This window comes from Sphaerodactylus townsendi, linkage group LG01 (genome assembly GCF_021028975.2).
Source record: "Sphaerodactylus townsendi isolate TG3544 linkage group LG01, MPM_Stown_v2.3, whole genome shotgun sequence".
NCBI classification, from domain to species: domain Eukaryota; kingdom Metazoa; phylum Chordata; class Lepidosauria; order Squamata; family Sphaerodactylidae; genus Sphaerodactylus; species Sphaerodactylus townsendi.
Window position 1 is genome coordinate 116,576,226 of NC_059425.1, and position 7,295 is coordinate 116,583,520.

Sequence of the window (7,295 nt, forward strand, 5' to 3'; positions counted from 1 at the left end):
GAGGCAGTACCCCTTATGTTGAAAGGGGTGCAAGGCATGGCGGCTGCCCACTTTCCCCTCTCCTATTCATATCCCCAGGGGCATTAATGGAGAAAATAAGAACAACAAAAGATATAAAAGGAATAAAGGTTAATAAATATGAATACAAAATTAGGGTGTATGCTGATGACTTAGTTCTTTTTGTAGACCCCTTGATAGGATCAATAGGGAAAGCTAAAAAATTGTTGGAGAAATTCAAACAAATTCTTGGACTAAAAGTTAATGAAGAAAAAACTAAAATATTAGCTTTCAATTTAATACATTGTAAAGAAAATTAAATTAAGAAAGTGCTGAATTTTGAAATAGTTAATACTGTAAAATAGTTAGGAATTATAATCACAAAACTTAATATATTATATATTGTTAAGAATTTTCTGCACCTGAAGTTAACAGTTTATCAGATAGCTTCTTAAGGAGAAGAATAAATACAGCAAGAGCGCAACATATAAACTGCCACAGTGCTGTTTTCGTGTCACTCTGATTTCTGTGTCAGCTCAGCTCAGGCTGTGCTCCATATCAGCATGACTCCAGCTACATCTGAAAGCAGGCATTATTTCACCATCAATACACTGCTTGCCTCTGATTTAAGAGCACTGAACTGAGTCAAACCTCAAAATGTTTTAGAATATGGTCATTATGGGTGTGGGAATGACAGCATACCATGCATAGTCTCTAAAAGGTGAAAGGTATCTTGGGTGATCTTGTATGAATTTTCTGTATGAAAAAGACCAACTACAGTTAGCAAGGCCATTGATAAATGTATTTCAAATGGTAATATTATTAAGGTTTCAAATTCAAAAAAATGTAGAGAGCATTTTTCATGGTAAAAGATTTGGATCTCTCCCTTCTGCCCTTTATACTGAAAGCTGCCCTTGAAGTAGTTAGGCTAAGTGGGGACTTAAACCAGGGCTTGAATACAAAGTAGCACCCCCTCATGTTTAACATAATTTAATCAGGTCCTCAGTTACAAGAGAAGAGGCACATATTCCTCACATTCTTGGTCAGGTACTTAATGCGAGCTCTCTGGCAAGCATGGGACTAGAGTTCATCCCCTCTGTTAGATTCATCCTTTAAATAACCCTATGGAGGATAGATTGCTTGCTTTTTGTATCTGTACGGCCAGTGGCATCTGTTGTAAACTGATCAGAAGAACTAAATGCTAAAATAGCTAGGTTAATGGGTAGACATCAAAGGTAAACAGGCACAATTAAATAGTAAATCTCCACGTTAAAATGTCTAATGGACTTTTTATTTCAAAAATGTGCCTGAACAATCAAAGGCAACAGTACCAGATAGATAGTGGTCATGGCTCAGCAGTTCCAAGAAATCAGTTTGTGATCATTATAATAGCATTTGAATTTATTCAGACATATACAAAACTTGGCAAATAATTGGCTCCCTCATAATGACTGGTGAGCAGGACACGTTGAACTGAGTGGTCATTAGGCATCACTGTTTACTGGTAGCTTGAAAAAATAAATATGTTGCAGCTTGATTTAAAATAATTAGCATGTAGTCTATTCTAAAACTAATCTATAAAAATAATTCTAAATGTGGCAGTCACTTTGCAGACCTCCTGCATTCATTATTCCTGTGATTGTCTTTTTAAGTAGAAAATTATAGGCGAGAAAGATCCCCTGAGACCAGTTATAATAAATCTTTCCTGACATGTCTTTCTAAGCAAGAAGAAAAATCCATTGATGAAAGTGCTCCAAGGCAAAATGTTACCTAACTTCAGTTCAAAATTTCATTTATTAGGAAAGATGTAAAAGTGTCTCCAGGTGCAGATAGGGTTGTTCAGAAAAGTGGAAGAGGAGAAACCATTGCAGGAAGAAGGGTTTCCATTCTGGCACCATTCTTGATAAAATATGAGGTACTATATAGAATGTCATATCAGCCAAACTGATACTATTCCAAAGTAAAAATTAAATGATCTCTGTGTTTAAGGAGTTGGGTAAAATACAGGATGATGTGCAAACTTGTTAATCACAATTTCAGCTCAAGCAGTAAGTGCTGTTTCTTTGCTGGGCAGTTCACATGAACTCACTGTGAAACTGTTTTGTTCTGAGTCAGTCTGTCTATCAAGGTCAGTATTTCTACTTTAACTAGCAGCAACTCTCTAGGGTCTTAGGCAGTGGTATTTCACATTATCTATTACCTGATCTTTTTAACTGGAGAGTCTGGGAACTGAACTTAGAAATTCCTGCAAGACAATCACTGAGCCATAGCCCAACCCTAATCTCATTAGAGAAAGTAGCTGTCCCACTCTCAATGTTTATCCACCTACTACTAATTTATCACCTGTGGGCAAAGCAAAGAGTGGGTCACACTTAGGTGGATTCTGCAAAGGCCAAAGATAACATTTGCAGGATGTTTTAAAAAAACATTACAGGGGAGAACTTCGCATAGGTCTCATTTCTAAAATGGGCCATTCTATTCCCCTTACTCTGGTGTTACCTAGCTTAACAGTTATGAGAACCTTTTAACAGTAGCAATGGGGAAAATAACTCAGCTTGGCAGTGCGAGAGGCAGGCTAGGTGGGATATTTTAGACAACTATACCAGAATTGGCTTTTGAAACATTCTACAGAGCATGCACAAGAGACCAAATTGTAGTTTTAAATATTTTTATATAAATTTTGGTTGCAAACAATGACACAGTAAGACATGGAGAAGCATACACACAGTTCCTAAGTGATATAAGCAGAGAAGAAAAAGATAGGTTTGGATGATAGGTGGGGAGGGAGAGCAGGGGACTTATACGTTACCTAAATTCTGCAGAGAAGTTCTGGAAGAAGGCAGAGATTCCTACGCCAGCATGGAGAGTGGGGGCCAGCAGCAGCTGGAGCCAGCCTGGAGAGCCAGCCTGAAGGGTTTGAGCCAGCATTGAGAGCATGGAGGAGGAGGAGGGAGGAGGAGGAGGAGGAGAAGGAGAAGAGGTGGAGGAGGAGGAGTTTGGATTTATATCCCCCCTTTCTCTCCTGTAAGGAGACTCAAAGGGGCTTACAATCTCCTTGCCCTTCCCCCTTCACAACAAACACCCTGTGAGGTGGGTGGGGCTGAGAGAGCTCTGAAAAGCTGTGACTAACCCAAGGTCACCCAGCTGGCTTGTGTGGGAGTGCACAGGCTAATCTGAATTCCCCAGATAAGCCTCCACAACTCAAGCGGCAGAGCTGGGAATCAAACCTGGTTCCTCCAGATCATAGTGCACGTGCTCTTAACCTCCTACGCCACTGGAGAGCCAGCTTGTAGAGCCAGCACTGAGAACCTGAGCCAGCAGCAGCTAGAGTCAGCATTGAGAACTTGAGCCAGCAGCAGCTGGAGCAAAAGGCAGAAAGCTCACTAGGAGCTGGCTAGCTAGCCAACTAGCGTTAGAGTAAAGAACCAGCCAGAACTTGGGGTGCACTGTATTTTTATACCCCTTAGCATAGTTTGGGGCGGGAGCTAGTTAGTTTCTATTCCTGTAAGTTTCTATTCCTGGATTTTAAAGTAAGTTTCTATTCCTGGATTTTCTGGGTTTCCATGCTGGGATTGCAGAGCTGAGCTAATTAGTAGCTCTATCTATTGTTTCTAAGTGTTGGGATAATAGAGTCAATTGTTTCTTGATTACATCAAGGAAGCTCTGAAAAGCTTATGCAGAGTTACCTCTTAAGAGTCTCTGCTCATGTATTCAATTTGGCTGAGGCTTTTATTGGATCAGGAAGGGATTGATTGTTAGGGAGTTCATATCTAGAGGTAGAGGAAATGCAGAGAAGGGGCAATTGTTTAGGAAATGGTTTCTCAAAGGTAGATTAAATGTAACATCCAGTATCAAGGAGTTTTCCAGGATTCATTGTATCAGAACAGCTTAGCGGGGTGTAGTAATCAAGATGTGGCCATGGTCCATGAGGCTTCCAGCTCCTATTGCCTGGAGTAACTCATTCACTAACTTAATCTTGCAAGCAGACCTTTTGCTTAGGCCTGCTGATAGGGTGGACACTCTGCTACCTACACACAAATATGAGAATTGGCTTTTACCAATACAGTTGTTCATAAAAATAATATGAGATCCATATTTCAATAATGTGGGGTATGAGGAGTGGGCTAACACTGGGGTTTTCAAAAATTGCTAAACTACCAATATTTTTGGTTGAAGGTGTTCCCATGCAAACACAGCAGGCAGGAGATGCTTTATTTCCTTCACTTCTACCCATTCATGTTAGGTTTCTTGCCAGGTCGCCCAGCACATTGTGGGCAGATTCTTTGAGCACCTTCCAGTTTACAAAGTCCCCCAAGGATGCTTTCTCCCTGGGGCAGTGAGTATGACCGCCATATAGATCTACAGCAACACAGTCATTATTGCCTGGCCATTGCAGGGAGGTCTGTTTTTTTAAAAAAAATTGTGTTGAACGTGCACAGCTATGCAGGCAATCGGCATGGCTGTGGGGGTTCATATCTGTATGCCTTTGCAGCTATGCATGTGTTGCAGGTAATAATAATAAAGAGAAGTGTCTTTGTGTGAAGGCATGAAAACAACCCAGATTGTTTCCATGGGCACCAACAGCTGCCTGAATGGGTAAACAACATGCATACAAACAGCAAAATGGAAAATGGGTTCGTTTATAATGACGGCAACCTGTATGAATATGCTATGTTGAATCCACCTTATTCTGGCTGGATCTCGTAATCTTGCTGTGCACAGTACCAGTATTTCTTGAACTGTTTAGCCTTGTGGCCCCATTTAAAAAAGTTTGGTTTTTTTATATCCACTTCTGCCCTTCAGATCTGTTATTTGTCCTGTTGGGAAATATCCACACAAATATCAGAACCAAATAGATGCTCCACAGGGTTGCTTTGATTCAGGAAAACAGCATGTGGCAAAGGCTTTGACCTTCCTCCATTGCAGCAAGATCTAATATTTGGAACCAGGTTCCCATGCACCTGATATGTGAAAGGATAAAATCCCAGGAGCACCTTTCAGAGAACTTCCAGCATCTCACCTCAGCTGATTTGACTTTCTGCTTGCACTTATGGGAGCCAGGTGCATGATGGATTGTGGGTGGGACAAGCTGCAGTTGCTCCTTCTGTGTTCTACTAACTTCGTCAGCTGACTGTTTTAAGGCTCCAAACTGCCAGCATTGCCAGTGCCAGACTTATCACATAGAACCATCTCCATACAAGTATGAGTTGAACTGGTGGCCAATTCCGGTTGGAACATATGTGGTTTGAACATATGTGGTGAATCCACTGCATGACTGTGCCAATTGCATTCAGGACTGAATGCAATAAACTACTTGTCAGGGAACAGTTTCTAGCTTAGCTTTCTCCACAATATATTAGCCTTTTATATCGCAGTGTTTTGTTTTCACAAGAAGGATCTTCAGTGTGGAGTGGTTCATCCCTAGCACAGGCATACCACCCTGGTAAGAACTAGATCTACATTTCATACATATGTATTTATGCATACATCATACTGTATATGTAGTGCATGAAATATACATAATGGATGCAATTTTTCTACATGCAGCCACTTCGGCATATTTTTGAAACATAAAGTGATATAGCAAAAGTAGCATATTTGAGCCCAGGTGAGGAAAGTCATTAGGGGAATGCTTTGGAGCAAGGAAATGATAGATGCTGGAAAGCTTATGTGCCCTTTATTCCATTTGATATTCTGTTCCCGCTTCCCTTTGTGAAACAGCATTTGATGCTGCAAAAAGGGCCCATCAGACAGCATATGTGTCTGTGTATTAACATGTAATAGGACTTAAATCTTTCTAATGTTACTTGAGCACACTTAAATTACACTGTGCAGACAAGAGGACACAAATCCCACTTCTGCCAAACATGCAAAACAGCAACATTGGTGTCAAAGTCTATACACCTTGTGATTAGGGTTGTGAGGTCCCCTCTGATCACTGGCAGGGGATGCGGGGGAGGGGAGGATTGTCAGATCCAGGTTGGGAAACTCCTGGGATTTGTGAAATGGAGCCTGGGGCAGACAGTGACCTCAGTGGGGCACAATGCCATGGAGCCCATCCTCCAAATCATCCATTTTCTCCAGGAGAACTGATCTCTGTGGTCTGGAGATGAGCTGTAATTCCAAGGGATCCCTAAGCCCCACCTGGAGTCTTGTATCCCTACTTGTGATATAACAAGCTTCCCCTATTTCCCCATCCATACATGGTAGCCTACAAGAAGCTTGACAAGCCTTCCCCTTTATCAGACTCAGGCAGCAACCTCAGGAGGCTTGATCACTCTCTAGGTATTTGGGTCAGGCTTGATTTAAATGTACCCAATTTGCTCCCCAAAGGAAGGAGATTCTCACTCCATTCTCTTTCATCTGCTAAGTCTGCTCTGCTGTACCAAACTTTTCCTCTAATGGCTAATAATTATCCTCAGTGAAGGCAAAGTGGGATCAAAAATGTTTTGAAGCAGACAAAAGTATGAAATGATTCCCCTCATACATTATATACATATTTTTTCTTACGTATATAATATATTTTAATAGCAATGTCAGTTAAATCTTTTGATAATTAAATCCAGTGGCTGAAGCTGTGAATGGGGAAGACAGATCTTTCTACAAAAAAAAGCATTGGGGACCTCAAAACCTCCCAAAGTGATAGAAGGTTTAAGCAACAGGTTCCCTTGGTGGCTGTTGGGAGGCAACCGCAGCTTTCCTGCCATCTATTTCTGTGAGTTAAAGATAGGAAGAGGAGTAGAGTCCTGTCTAGGCCTTGGTTGTTCTTTGAGCAAGAACCCACTGGGGCCAGGCATAATGTTTCCAGCTCCAGGCTCGGAAATTCCTTGAGATTTTGTGGGGAAGTCTGAAGGGCAGGATTTGGGGATGGAAGATGAATTAGCTGAATATAATGCCATAGAGTCCACCCTTCAAAGCAGCCATTTTCTCCAGGGAGACAGATATCTCTTGCCTGGAGTTCAGTTGTAATTCGGTAGGATCTCCAGATCCCACCTAAAGGTTTGCAAACTTAAGCTTGGCTGCAACCTCTAGATGACTTGATACCACTTGATTTGTGTAACTCAATTAGGCATGACAGCTTGATATTATTCAACAGCAGCCAATCTATGAAAGCCAGTATGGTATAGTGGTTAGAGTATCAGACCAAGGTCTGAAAGATTCAAGTTCAAATCTCCATCTTATTGTGGAAACTTATTGTATGGTTTCGGATTAGTCACTTTAAGCCTAACTTACCTCACAAGTTTGTTATGTGGATAATACGGTAAGAAGCAGAGGAGATTAATGCACAGTTTTTTTGG